This window comes from Lygodium microphyllum, chromosome 9 (genome assembly GCF_053477565.2).
Source record: "Lygodium microphyllum isolate KBCC chromosome 9, Lygodium_microphyllum_v1.1.10, whole genome shotgun sequence".
NCBI classification, from domain to species: domain Eukaryota; kingdom Viridiplantae; phylum Streptophyta; class Polypodiopsida; order Schizaeales; family Lygodiaceae; genus Lygodium; species Lygodium microphyllum.
The window spans coordinates 62272413-62288115 of record NC_141143.1 but is presented as its reverse complement, the minus strand read 5'-3'; positions in this window follow the sequence as shown (position 1 = coordinate 62288115).

Below are 15703 nucleotides of genomic sequence, written 5' to 3'. Positions count from 1 at the left end.
ATCGAATTTTTGTCATCGTTGTCTGCATGCCATTGGAATCAGACACATTCCATAGGGTTCGATTCCCAAAATTGGACAATCGAACGACAGATTCTACTCGTGTAGATGATAGGATGCATCATATTGAGACGGTCCAATTTTGGAAAATCAAATCACTCGAATACCACCCAACATGTCCAATCGGACATGTGGCCCATCCGATTTGAACAATCGAGCACTTGGATGATCGGACTCACAAAAATTGGACAACTGGCAAATCAACGAACCTAAATTCGACAAATCATGAAAATTGGACAACCGGAAAATCAACGGACCTAAATTCAACAACTGAGAATCAGATGCAGAACAATCAGACCAGTCTAAATCGAACAAACAAAAATCAAACGAGGTAGAATTGGACCATTCTCACTTAGACGTGTGATTGTGAGGAGATCGGACACACTGAGAATTAGACACTGTCAAATCAAACCCAAATTTTGACAAAAGAGACTAACAAAATTAGTGCATATCCCATGTGAAGCAGAACATCTCCCGCAACCGGGGAAGGCTCTGAAAGTCTTATATGCACAATTAACCTTGAAATCACAGTCGAATAGCTAGACATGACCGCTAACAGTCGCACCATCTTTTAGTCTATATTAGAGCTGAGAAACTAACCCCTAGATCCCATTTGACCTTGATCAAGTTGAGTGGCATAGCACAAACCCTAAAGACTAGAGAGAGCGGCCAATAATTGAGTGTAAAGCCCTATTTGACCAAGAACTTAGATCGGAGTGTGAAAACTGCATTTGTTATCTCAAGTTTGCACCCACATTGCTTTCAACACTTGAAGTGCACTTGGAAAAACCAAGAGCCTGATTTTGCACAACAACGCATGGAAAAGAGCACCACGCACACACTGAGTGGACGTAAATTGAGGGTTGGATATCAATAAAAAGTAACACACTTAGACCTAATTAACAGAACAAACCCACCAATAGGAGACAACCCTCAAACCTAGATGGGGGATCAAACAACCCCAATTGGTAGGACCAAGTGGCAGACACAACACAGAATGACAAACACATTGAGGGAGCAACACCATTGGGAGCACGAGGCTGCCCAACTTGATCAACCTCATTGACAATTTAGTGGAGTTGGAGGTCGTAGATATGATTGAGCCCAATGTAAACCGTGAAAACAAGGAGCTCCACCTGGGAGATTTTTCAATCGAAATCCAGCGAATGGTGAACGAATATGATGCACAAACCGGGCTAGATCACCATGGCAGACCGACAAAAGACATCATAGCAAACCTCGAGGAGGAAAGAGAGTTGGTGCAAAAGGCCTTGTTGCAGAGCATAGTGGCATACAACCAACATCAACAGACTAGGAGATTGCGGCAAGACATTGAAATGCGAGATGAGTCCTAGCATATAGAAATCAAATAGAACTAAACGCAAAGAAAGAAAGAGCACTAGAGGCACACTTTATGCAAAAGAGAGCTTCTCATGACGTGACTAATAGACAATACATCCCCAGCAGAACAAAGTATAGAAGCACTAGCAACATCATTACTAGCAAGATTAGGAGTTACCCAGGGCTCTAAGAGCCAGTCGAGGATCCCTGTAGTCGCTAAATAACTAGACAAGTACCAGTCGAGCAATGACCTACACAGTTTTGTAGAGTAGTTCGAGTAGGTCTGCAAGGCTAACAACCGCACTGATCTTGCTTAGCACTCACAAGCTTTTGGACTTTGCCTAGGAGACAAAGGATGGATGTGGTACACTAGTTTAGACAATGCTAAATGCAATGACTTTAATACCCTCAAGAGTCTCTTCATCAAGAGATTCTTTGAGGTGGGATACTCTAACAACCTCATTGTTAGATTGATGAATGTCACAGCCCAGAAGGACAAGGAGAATATCCAAGACTACATCACCCATGTGTGGAGTCTCTTTAAGAGAATCCTAGCCCGCAGAGTGACCTAGCGAATGAGTAGTCTCCATCATGTTCATAAGCGGAATCCAAAGCGAAGAGCTTTACAAAGCCTTGGTGAGAGCAAGTCAAACCTGCCAAGGGATGTGCTTAGCTAGGGTCTTCGAAGAACCCATATGGGTGGATGATCTACTCAAAGAGAGGAGCTCAAGACCCACAACCCGAGACATCATTGTCTCCAAAACCACACAAAGAGATCGGACCGCTAGTGAAGGATCTAGCCAAAGCACCCAAGACAAGGAAAATAATTTCAATTAGAGCTAGGAGTTGGCATATGTGAAGCTAGATGTAGCTAAGCTACAAGAGCTGATGAGGAGACCCATGCAGTCATACATCCAATGCATGTATTGTGGCGGAAACCACTTTCCAGCTGAGTGTCAGGACCCAAGGTCCCGACTTTGCTCCAATTGTGGTAGGTTCGGCCATGATGCCATACACTGCAAATTGTCGTAAGGACTTCCATACTCACAGCCTTACAACCATCCTTACCTAGGGAATAGGCCTCCAAATTTCTTTGGCGGTAGAGGAGCCCCATTGGCCCTCCCAGCACCTAACGATACAAATCTAGCCATCCCTAGGATAGAGATCAATCCCACAGGCATACCTAGGCCACGTGGACCCTACGTAACCCATCCATTGAGCAATGCTCCAGTCCACTATGTGGAGGAATCAAATGATGAGAAATCTTACGTGAACCCCTACATCTTGTATGACGAAGAGGGAAATCTAGTCCTTATGGACTATCAACCAGTGCTGGTGATGGTGTTAGGAAGAGGGAGAGGTAGAGGCTTAGGAGGGCAAACCCAAGAATCAGATTTCTTGTTGGACTTGTGGTCACCTAGGACACATCCCTTCATGCTGCCTCGAGAGTGAGGGAGCAAGCCAATCGAGACAAGACTGATCTCAGTGCACTAAGTGTGGAATCACCCACCTATTTGCCGATTGCCCCCTAGGTGGAGACCATCCTCTAGTTCAGCAATGGTACCATCAATTCCTTTGGGGTTGTTTGGCATCGAGACACTCAACGGGGAGGCCATGCCCATCCCGTTGCATGTTATGACCCGCACGCAAACGAAGTAGGCTAGTATATCATTGCTAGGGCCTAGTAACCTTGATGCAACCTCGATCAAAAAGAAAAGTCATAGGTGAAGAGGGAAGAAAAGCAAAGCAAAGGTCACGTTGAAAATCGAGAGCACAAGGATGCTGCCTACTGCCGAAAAGAAAGTCATGAATGCTAAGGTAAAAACATCCTCTCCAAAGACTACTGAGAAAGGGAGTGCTAAGGTAGGGAGTACCCCAACCCAAAGTGCCAACTCACAGCCATTGAAAAGGTTAAGGAGTGGGTGAGAGAAGCCCAAGAATACCTAAAGGATGCTAAGCCCATCTTGGAGGATGAGATTGATGATCTCTCTGGCATGAGCACACCAATCTCTCCTACACGACCGAGATACACGTCTGCACCTCAAATTGTGTTGCCTAGATAGAGCTTGAACACCACAGGCTAGCAAACTAGTCAAGGCCATTGGCCAAGGAGCGTAGAATTAGGAGACAAGTAAGCAGCTAGCAATCTTCTCACAATGCTAGTGATCACCCTGTAATGTTGGGCCTAGGATATTTGCTTAGATAGCATCCAACGCTATGGCATGAGCTAAAGCAATGGGTGCAAGTATCGATGGAGTAAGCAGCCCTGATCTGCAAGACCACAACATGGTCACGCAAATACCAAGCCTGATGTTGCACTCAGTATTGAAGTCTTTGCATGTTAATACTTTCTAGGAGGGCACAGAGATGCACACAGCCTTGCCAGAACTAGCTCTAGGTGATACCATGAGAAAAGGGATTGTAGACACAGGGGCAGGAGTCAATGTACTTAGCCATGCAATACTCAGGCTTGGGGTAACCCTCTTGTCTCAAGAGGATGCTAGGTTCAATGTCATGTTGGCTAATGGAACAAAAGTGAATCCATCCGGAGTACTGAGAAATTGGCCATTGAAGATCACAGGAATTCAGTTCTCTATGGACTTTATAGTCATGAAAGGAGTGGACTATGATATCCCGTTAGGCCGACTCTAGATGCACAATGCACAAATCATAGAAGATTGGGGTAACAGTGTCTGATCTTCCTAGGCAATCGAACTGAAGCGCTAAGAGTGGAGATGGATACTTGAAAGACTACATCAATCGATCTAGACACCATCTCAACTATACTCAAGGGTGACGTTCAAGTCGGGAAACCTTACGATCCGCTGACCAAGTATATCCTATGCCCTGAGGATGAGCGAGATTGGATGCATGTGCTAGCCACAATTGATCTACCATTCTTGGATAACAAGGAATACGAGCAAGATGCTCAGGCAATCAATAAGCCCAGAGACATGCCCTCAGTACCAATCTACATGACGGTTAGGAGCTTGCATAGGAGACCTGCCTCTATTACATTCCAAATCATGAACAACAAACAAGACCTCCATGAAATCATAGAGCACCTGATGGACAAATTAAATGGTAACCTAGCTGCAAATCTTAAACTGCTCAAGGATCTCTTGGATGAACCCAAGTGGCATCGAACCAAGGTGCATGACCTAAACTTGACATACAATTGGGCCTTAGCCACCGAACGATGACAAGGAACTGCACTTAGGAGATGACAAGAAATCAGATGAGGACAACTCTGATGATGAGTATAAAGTCTGTTGTTCCTTCAAGGACAAGAGTGAAGAAGAGATTGACACAATAGAGTATGATACAGAGGGGCATGAGATTGAACAAATAGGGGTAGACTCAAAACCATAGAGAAAGAGCATCTTCAAAATCGAGAAAGGAGTCGCGCAAATGGGATGTGATCGCACTTGGTTGGAGCATGTAGGAGCAATTGATTATGAAGGAGCAGGCCTTTCCCAACCAAGTGTCGCATCAGTGCTCAAAGCGGAATCACCATCGGAGCTACGACCTCTCAAAGAGACTCCCTCTTCTAGCGAAGAGATGAAGAGTTTGACTCTGAGTTAGAAGAAGTGAGCTCTGATAGTGAATTTGAGATACCCCTACCACCTAAGACCAAATTTCCCAGAGGAGACCTACCAATCCACCTAAGGCACCGAAGGTTGAAGGAGGAACCAGCCTATGGATCTACAAGCTGAGGAGTAGAGAAAGTGGCAAGACCTTTCTAAATGATTCATGATATTTAAGAAAGGTGAGAGGGTAGTGGTCTTTCTAGGAGCTAAATGACGAGGGAAAGCAAGTAAGCCTATAGAGGGACTTGCCAAGGTCAAGGAGGTTAACCTAGCTGAGGAAGAGGAGATACCCCGACCTGTTTTTATGGTCGATGACTTGACCAAGGAAGAGGAGGCAACTCTTATTGCTCTCCTGCGAGAGTATATAAATGTGTTTGCTTGGTCCCTCAATGAGCTAAAGTGAATAGATTCGAGCGTAGTGACTCATAACATCCTGATGGGCATCCGACGGTCAAGCAGCAATCATATCCAATGAATCCTAAACATGCTCACACTATCAAGGAGGAAATTGATAAGCTATTGAGAGCAAGATTCATTTACAAAATTGAGCACACAGACTGGGTATCACCCATAGTGATTGTGATGAAGAACAATGGAAAGATCAGAGTGTGAGTCAATTACAAGAAAGTCAATGCTACCACGAGGAGAAATAATTATCCACTGCTATACACTAAGCATATGCTCAAGAGGGTGGCTGGTAAAGAGGCTTACAAGTTCCTTGACGACTTCTCTAGATACAATTAGATGCAAGTACATTCGGATGATAGGCATAAGATAACTTTTTCTACTGATGAGTGGGGTGTCTTCGCCTACGTAGTCATGCCCTTCCAGTTGATGAATGCACCAGCCACATTTCAAAGACTCATGTGTGTCATTTTCAAGGAAATTCTTAGGCAAGAGTTGGAGGTATTTGTTGACTATCTATGTGTCCACTCCAATTGGAAGACTCACCGAGGCAAGCTTCAAGCAAAATTTGATAGATGTAGAAATGCCAGTTCTAGGTGAAGCACAAATGCACGTGGTGTTAAAGAATGACATTGCCATCAGCTTCTCAAAAGTTAGGGCTATTGTCAATCTTCCACCATGAACCGACTTCAAGAGAGTTCAGTGCTTCCTCGTCAGCCATACAAGGTACTACCACTGATTTGTGTTAAACTATGCATTAATCGCTAGGCCTCTATACAAATTGCTGGTGGTCTTTGAATGGACCAAGGAATGCCAACACATATACGAAGAATTGAATAAGGCTATAACCACAACACCAAACTTACGAGCCCTAGAATGGACCATAACCTTTCATGTTCACATTGACGCCTCGAAGTTTGCTATGGGGGCTATGTTGTGCCAGCCGAGTGAACACAACCTAGACTATCCAGTGAACTTTGCTAGCAGACTACTCACGGATACTAAAATCAACTACACCATAGAGAGGGAGGGGTTAGACATGGTGTTTGCTGTGAAGAAATTTTGACATTACCTTTTGGCCACACCTTTTTCCTTCTTTGTTGATCATCAAGCCCTACTTTATCTTGTTAACAAACCTTCTACTACGGGACACATTGCTTGATGCTTACTTTTGCTTCTCGAGTTCAACTTCTTTGTGATTATGCACAAAGGGAAGCAGCACTACATGGCCGACCATAGGTCTTGCATAACCATAGGAGAAGCCACTGGATAGGGCATCATCGACAACTTGCCTAATGTGCATCTATTTCACCTATCAAGCAAAAGGGACTTGTTTAGAGTTGATTTGATGCCTTACTAGGCAGACGACATAGTCCAAGTGCTTGAGTATAGACTACCTGAAAGACCCATCGACAAGGCCTGCCTTAGGCGACTCATCCTTAAAATCCAACTTATCAATTGATAACATGATAACTCTATAAGTTAGGGCATGACAGATTGCTCCATAGATGCGTGTGGAAACATGAGATGCATGACACACTTGTAGAAGCACATGGCTGAATTGCAAGAGGGCACTGCAACGGAGACATGATGGCCCGCAAGGTGCTGCAGTCTCAATTGTGGTGGCCTACTCTCTTCCGAGATGCAGCATGATTTGTAAAGCATTGTCCAAGTGCCAACAGACCAAGGTTTTAGTTCACAAGGGCAAAATGGAGCTAAGCCCAATCATTTCCAGACAACCATTCGAGAAATGGGGAATCGACTTCATTGGGCTGATTAGTCTTGTGGCACAGTATTGGCATGCCAAGTATATCATCATTGCTATTGTTCAAGATTCAAAAGAGGGAGAGAGAGAGACAAAGACATGAAGTTGTAATAGAGAGTCGTGAACTCTCATTGTTCTCTACTTCTCATTATTCCATAATGCTTACTAAAGTCTAATCACACATAAATGAAACCACACTAGGTCACTAACTAATTTTACCACTAATTGTGATTGAGTCTGACTGGCTCAGTTATTACAACACACATGGAGAGTGATAGCTAAGACGACAGCTATCTAGATAAGGTCAATCACGTCGGTGATATTGATTATGAGCTTAATTCTCAACACTCCCCCTCAAGCTCAAGCTAACTCCTCTACTCCAAGTAGCTCCCTAAAATGCACAAACTTCTCTTTACCAAGTGATTTGGTAAAGATATGTGCTACCTAGTGTTCTCTCTTCACATGGAGTAGATCAATCTTTCCAGCAAGTACCATCTTCCTAATAAAATGGTATGAACTTCTACGTGTTTGGATCTAGCATGATAGATGGGTTTGCTAGCTAGCATCACACTACTGAGATTATCACAATGCAAGGTGGCCTTCTTGTCTAACTGTATACCCAAGTCATGTAGTATTTTCACAAGCCAAACTGCATCTCATGTCGCTAAGGTTGCACCCTTGTCTTCTACCTTTATACTAGATAAAGCAATGGTGGGCTACTTCTTACTACTCCAGCTGATTATACTACTGCCCAAATTGAAAGCATAACCATTGGTTGACCTCATATCATAGACACAACCTACCCAATTAACATTTGTATAACTTGTCAAGTCGAATGATTTCCCATGCTCGTAGAATAGCCCATAATAATCTGCAGTACCCTTCACGTACTGCATAATCCTCCTGACTGCATCTAAGTATGGCTTACGAGGTTTCTCCAAAGACTGGCTAATCAACCCCACTACATAACTCAAGTCAGAATGGGTAATAGTAAGGTAAATCAAGCTACCCACCATCTGTCTGTGCCATATTTCAGCAACATATCATGAACATACTGTTTTTGCAACAGCCATATGCCTTGAGGTGTAGAAACAACCTCAATCCCAAGAAAGTACTTCAGCTCACCAAGATCCTTGACTTTGAATTCAACCTATAACATTGCTTTAATTTCAACAATCCCATGATCATAATCTCCAGTGATGATCAAATCATCAATATAAACCACTAGAAAAACATAACCATGGTCTGTCTTCTTTGTAAACAAGCTGTGATCTACATGACCTATCCAAAAACAAAGTTGCTGCAAATAAATGTTTATGTGAGCATTCCATGCTCTCGGTGCCATATAAGGCCTTTTTCAGCTTATACACATATGTCTGATAGTTAGGGTGTACATAACCCTGAGGCTGCTCCATATACACCTCTTCAAGCAAGTCACCATTCAAGAATGCATTTTTGACATCCATCTACCATAGTTTCCAGCCCTTAGAAGTCGCTAATGCAATGGTTGTTTTCACCATTGCCATCTTGGCAACTGGCTTGAAAGCCTCCAAATAACCTAGGCCATACTACTGTGCATATCCCTTTGCAATTAGTTGGGCTTTATACGTTTCCAACGAACCATTTGACTTGCATCTCACTTTATAAACCCATTTGTAGGCGATGGGCACTTTGCCTTTAAGTAGATGGACCAATTTCCATGTCTCATTTTCAGCCAATGCTACGTATTCCTCATCCATGGTAGCACACCAATTCTCATATGTAACTACCTGCTGAAATTTGTAGGCTCTCTGTAATCTGACACTTTAGTCATATATGCATAATGTCTGGCTCAACACCCAATGTATGTCGGCCTATCAACTAGTTTTTTGACCCTTTCAGACCTCCTCAACTGTGATGCACTACTCTGGGATTGCCTCTCATGAGGTGGCACGTACCTGCTTTGCCTTTTGCACCAGGCATCATAATTGATGGTATGCCCAATTCACTATTAAGACTGTCACTACTAGGTGACTCATATCCAATTTTAAGCAGGCCAATCATATCCTCAAACATCTTTCTTTGCCTTTATCCAATCTCCCCCTCACTGACATATCTGTGTCAGTGGATGCAGTAGCATGGCTGTGGATTCAGCTTGTCCAAGGACTAATAGTAGATGAACCATCACGTGTAGGTTCACTCATAGATGTACTAGCTAAATGATAATTTTCAACATAAGTAGGTTTGGTTGGTCCATCAAAGACCATTGCATTTGGATTACCATACCATGAGGCTAGCTCATAAAAAACTACACCCCTGCTACCTACTGATCAAAGTTTCTTGAGGGGACCAATCATAGAGTTTGTAAGCCTTTCTCTCAAGTGCATAGCTAAGAAAAACACGTTTGATAGCTTTTGGGTCTAACTTCTTCCTCTTTTCATCAGGCATATATACGTAGACAATGCAGCCAAATACTTTTAGGTGACTAATGCTGGGCTTGTGCCCATACAATTTCTCATACGGAGTCAAATCATGAACCCCAGCTGTAGGTGCTCGGTTCAACACATAAACTACAGTAACCACTCCTTCAGCCTAATAAGCATTTGGCAAATTCTTTTCATTAAGCATTGCCCTAGTGGCAGCTTCCATAAGCACCTCATTTTTTCTCTCTACCACACCGTTCTACTGAGGTGTGTAACTGCATGTGAGCTGTCTTTTTATGCTATATTTAGCAAGATACCTGTCAAACTCTCTAAACACATATTCTCCACCTCCATCAGATCTCAGACATGAGATACAACAGCCAAGTTCATTTTCACCATGCTTCTTAAAGTCCTTAAAGACATCGAGCACCTCATCCTTGTGCTTCAAAATGTATAGCCATGTGTATCGTCTAAAATAATCAATGAAGGATACATAATACCTTGCACCACCAAAAGATACATTATGGGCAGGACCGCATACATCCAAATGTATCAATTGCAAAGGTCGAGAACTATTTCTGACATGTCTCATGAATGGGAACCTTGCTTGTTTCCCAAACTAACAAAAGCAGAGCATACATGTCCAAGATCAGTGTACTTGAACTTCGACAAGCCAAGTACTTCTTTCTACTGCATATTTTTCAGTTTCTATACATTAACATGACTGATGTGTTTGTGCTAGATTTCTACATCCTAAACTTCTCCATTATCATGGGCAAACATGGTTGCCTTCAATTCCGGGATAGATGCATCCAAGGTAAACATTCTGCCATCTCTCTTGCCTTTGGTAATCAATTTTCAGCCATTGCCATATTCTTCAATAAAACAACCATCCCTATTGAATCTGGCTTGCAGATTCTATTTTGCCATCTGTCCAACACCGACAATAAATTCTTAGTAATGGAAGGTACATGTAGTACATCATGTAGACTTTTCTTTTTCTGCCACCCAAGCATGACATGCTATGTATCATCACCAATACATACAAATCCATGAGACTTTGCTACTAACTCATTAAATCATTTGCCATGAGGAGTCATATGATTGGATGCTTCTAAGTCTATTTACCATTTCTCATCTTTGCCTTGCTTAGGTGTATTCTTTGATACATGCTACATAGCAAACATTCTATCTCCCTGATCATCATGAGTACCATTGAAAGATGCATAATATCCCTGCTGCCTACTTTTTGCCTTCATATCAGCTTGCTTTTTATGGCAATACTTTGCGATATGCCCATATCTTTCACAATAATGATAGTCTTTATCCTTGTTAGACTGCTCATGCAATTGCCAAGAGCAACCTCTGCCTCTAGGTGATCTCTCCCTACCTTTAAAGGCTCCAGATCCTGACTGTCCTTGTGTATTTGAGCTGTCCCAAGCATTCTCCTGTTGTCCATGTGTGTTTCGAGTGTTTCCTTGACCTCGAAAAGCTCCACAAGCTCTACCACCTCTAGCTCACTGACTAGAGTAAAAGACAGTGTCTTTGCCTTGAGATGGGCTTGAACGTGTATTCAAGCCAAGCTTTACTTCTTCATGTAGCAGCAGTGCAAGTAGCTCATCCCAATTAGGGGGGTCTATTCTCATAGAAATGGATGTATCAAATGCCTTATACTCCTTTCCTAACCCATTCAATGTCACTACAATCATATCATCCTCTAAAACATGAGATCCAATAGTAGCCAATTGGTTAGCTATGGTCTTTATTTCAGTCATGTATGCTTAAAAGCTTTTGCCATTCCTAGACATGTTGTTGAACTAATGCTTCAACTGTTATATCTTCCTTGCATGCTTGACATAACCATAATTTTTCATGAGTGCATTCCAAGCATCCTTCAGGGAATTGCAACTGGTAATCTACATAGCCATTGCATCAGAAATTCACAAAGAAAAGCAATGCAATACTTTACTAGCTCTTTCCAACCACTGTTAGTGAGCTCTCCGTTGTTTCTGTGTCAGATTCTGTTTAGGCGATTCGAGTTCAACTTCAGCCCCCGTACACAAATCCCAATAACCTCTGCAAATCAAAAATTTCTACATCTTGAACTTTCATAGAGAAAATTTTTTGTCGTCGAGCTTCTCTCCCACAATTTGAGTGATATTGTCAATGCCTTGAGCATTTTCCATATTTGCAACTGAGATATTCAATTATATATGCAATCAATAAGTGCTTGACTCCCTGCAGAGTTCAAGAATAAACTTTCTATAGCTCACAATGTTGATAAATATGACATATCCTAAGTCATATCCTATGGTTGTATGTATCTAAAGTAGAAGCATATGTAAAGTGTCCCTAAGTTGAGGGTATCTATCATTGGAGGATACCACTTATAGAAGACTATGAGAATGGGAGAAGAAGAAGAAGATGAATATGAAAAATGGTTGAGCCTCCATATCCCATGTCGTCCACTCTCTATTGCGCATATCTCCCCCTCTATTTTTAGTTGGTATCAGAGCACGAGTGTGGGAGCTCAAGATTGGAGTGAGAAATCAGCTCCAAAAATTTCAAATTTCAGCAACAGAAGAGTTGAGCACAAGTACCAAGAAGCACTAGGTGATTAGTATCAAGAGATACTAGGTGACTAATATGCCCTTTGAACTTGAAATCTTCAAAGATGTTTGAGGTCTTCAAGGTCTTGCAAGTACGAGTCTTCCCCTCCTTGATTTGATGCTAGAGTAGCACAAAAACTAAGATTTGATCAGAGGCAAAGCTAATTGTCTTAGATGACACAAGTGTCAAGAGTCACTAGATCAGTGTCAAGAGACACTATGCTTGACTATGCTTCAATTTTGCAAAAAAAAAATCACCAAGATCTCCCCTCCTCAATGATTTTTTATGAGAATGTATGCCAAATCCAATGATATTTGAGTGGTAACAATGTGGCTTGAGTGCCAGGAGAGAAAATGAAGAAGAGATAAGCTTTTGAAAGATTGGCTATGGAGTCTTCATTAGGGTTTCTATGTTGGCCTGGTTTTCTGCTTTGTGTGCATTGTAGACTTGATCATTTCCCAAATTTTTTACTTTCATGGGCTTTCAAAGCCCCATGGTGGTAGCCCAGATCATAGCGCACAGGAAGAGCATAGACAATACAAACAAGCTGTGTCTGTTCAGGGACTACGAACACGAACTCCATAATGTTGGACTACATAGTGATCAATGTTAGACATTTTTGTGATATAAAGTTGTGCCCTGACTTAAGAAACATTTTCCTAGAAGGAAGTGTGAAGAAATATGGGATGTAGAAGTAGACCATAAAGCTCCAAGTGAGCTAGGTACTGTCTTGCTATGGTAGACAAGAGGGCAAAGTAAAGATGGAGGTGTAAAATGAGTTCATGCACTCAAGTTGGACATGAGCTAAGAGGAGTGAGAGGCGTACCCCGTGCTAATTAATTAATTTTCTAGTTTCTAGGAATCCACAAAATGTAGAACTATAGGCATCAATAGACTCTCGATCAGAAGTGCATGTGCCCTACCCAATTGGCACTTTTTTTTGTCTTATTAACTATCCTATTCCATGGGTAGGATGAAGTTATAACAAATTGCATCAAATTCTAGAAGTCTAAAAAATTGTAGTTTCTTATTTTGTTCAACCATCTAAGTCATGAGCAAGATAGCGAGAGAAAACTTATATGACTTGGTCTTTTTTGGGTCCATGATTGATGGAAAAATATTCTTGCAATTTCAAAAGTTCTTAAATGAGTTCCCATCAACCTTCACTAATTAGAAGTGATGTCACAAACTAGTGTAGATATTTTAGGCTTAGGTTATAAGGGAACCCCTTAATTGTCCATTTGATGCAATTAGCCATCAAGCTCATTGGTTGTGATGGAAAATATGAGGGGGTAGCAAAAGATCTTGGCAAATCAAATGAGTAAGTGAAAGGGGGGCATCAAGTTGCCAATTATCAATACATGCTTTACATAGTGCCAAGCTTTCTCCGCATTCTATTTATCCAACACACTTAAAAATGGCTTAAAAAGGGGGGCATCAACTTGCCAATTGTCAATTCATGCTTTAGATTATGCCAAGCTTTCTCCACATTCTATTTATCCAACACACCTTTGTCCTTCTCTAATGCATTTGTCAATCAACACAAGAACCATGTTTTACCACACACGATCAATTAAATATGAAATGTTATATTACAAAAAAACTCTAACTTTATATAAACCTCCTTTGCAAAATATTACAATTTAGGAGGGGGACATAGAAAAGGAAAAGACAATAGACTAGATATAAAATGTCACTTGGAAGGATTGAGGAATGTACTTTCTAAAGTCATTTGGAGTTAGAAAGGGCCTATAGAGTAAAGGGAATGTAAGTGGCACAAAATTTACAAGTCCCATTCTCGAAAGCACCTTTTCAAGTCAAAATATCCAAGTCCATTAGTAAAACAAAATGTGACCGTAAGACAATAGCTTTTGTGTTGGGAACTTTTAAATTTGAGTCAATTGGCACGTTGATGATTTTTTATCATGAGCTTGGATCCTGATTATATTGCATAATGAGTTCAATATTGATTATTCGATTATTTCAAGCCTCATCTTGTTAATATGTATGGAACACTTCAATATGAACAATGTAAGTACCATGAGCATGTTGCAAAATATATCTTGCATAGTACCTACATGAACACTATAGAAACCATGAGCATGTTGCAAAATATATCTTGCATAGTACCTACATGAGCATTATAGAAACCATGAGCATGTTGCAATATACTTTTTCTCATATGAACACTTTAGGCATTGTGAAGGTGTCACATGATAGAGCGATGCCTAATACTTGCATGAAAGTCAGGAGTAGACATTGACCCTATCACTTATATAATATGCAGTATAATTCCGTTAACATTTATTTGAGACTATACTATATAGCTTGATTAACATTTAACTATTAGCGCCTCACTTGCATTGCTAGCTCTAAAAAGATTATTGATTGTAGCTTTTGCAAATTTGTCCCCTCCTCTATATGCCATATTTTGTTTAATTCAATACCATTTTGCAAGTCATAAAAAGTATGCATTGAAATGAATGTCAAGACAAATGAATTGCACTCAAATTTATTTCCCATAATTTCATTTTTAAAAAATGTACACTTGTATGCCCAATTAAGCATATCAAAGAGTAGTTGCATCATGTGCAAGATTTTAATCCATTGACTTGGCAAAGTAGATTCTTTGTTTGTGTTGAAAATTTTCAAGCAAGATGCTAAACTCTCACATATAAAAGTATGTGTAGTGTTAAAAGGGGTAATTATGTGTGCTAATGGTGTACGTGTGTTGATTTTGGTATTTGTGTGTTTAGTGCACTCTTATGCATATGTATGTATATGTATTAATGTTTCAAGACTTTGACTGCATGTAACCATATTTCTTTGAAATATCTAGTTTTGGGCATTCATATGCATTTATAAGGACGCATCCTGCAATTAGATGGGCAAATTAGAAATATGTGGGTGGATGCATGTGCATGTGCAAACACTTGTGAAAGGAAATGATTATACATTAGTATTTATGTTTGTGTGGGTCAAGAGAGATTTACATGTGTAACGTTCCATAGATGCATGTTGTTCTAGCATCCACATGTATAAATGCATATAAATATGGGTTTGAGCATTTTAGTAGTGATATGTGTATAGAGACTCAATAGATTATATTGATTGCTATAATTCATGTATCGAATATTGTGAAGAATCCTCCTTACACACACCCAAAATGCAAACTTCACTCTTACAATGCTCTCGTGAATGACATTGGTACATTTGATAGTTACAATGGTTGTTGAATGTAGATTTATGATAGCTAGTTACTTAGTCTTTCCTATGAGAAAATAATAAGAATATTTGAGAGAGAGAGAGAGAGAGAGAGAGAGAGAGAGAGAGAGAGAGAGAGAGAGAGAGAGAGAGAGAGAGAGAGAGAGAGAGAGAGAGAGAGAGAGAGAGAGAGAGAGAGAGAGAGAGAGAGAGAGAGAGAGAGAGAGCCTCCTACATGCTGGTGACATAGGGAGATGCCATTAATTTTCTTCGGCGAGTCATCGAGGAACCCACATGCCACCTTAAGCATGATATTATAAATCAAGAAG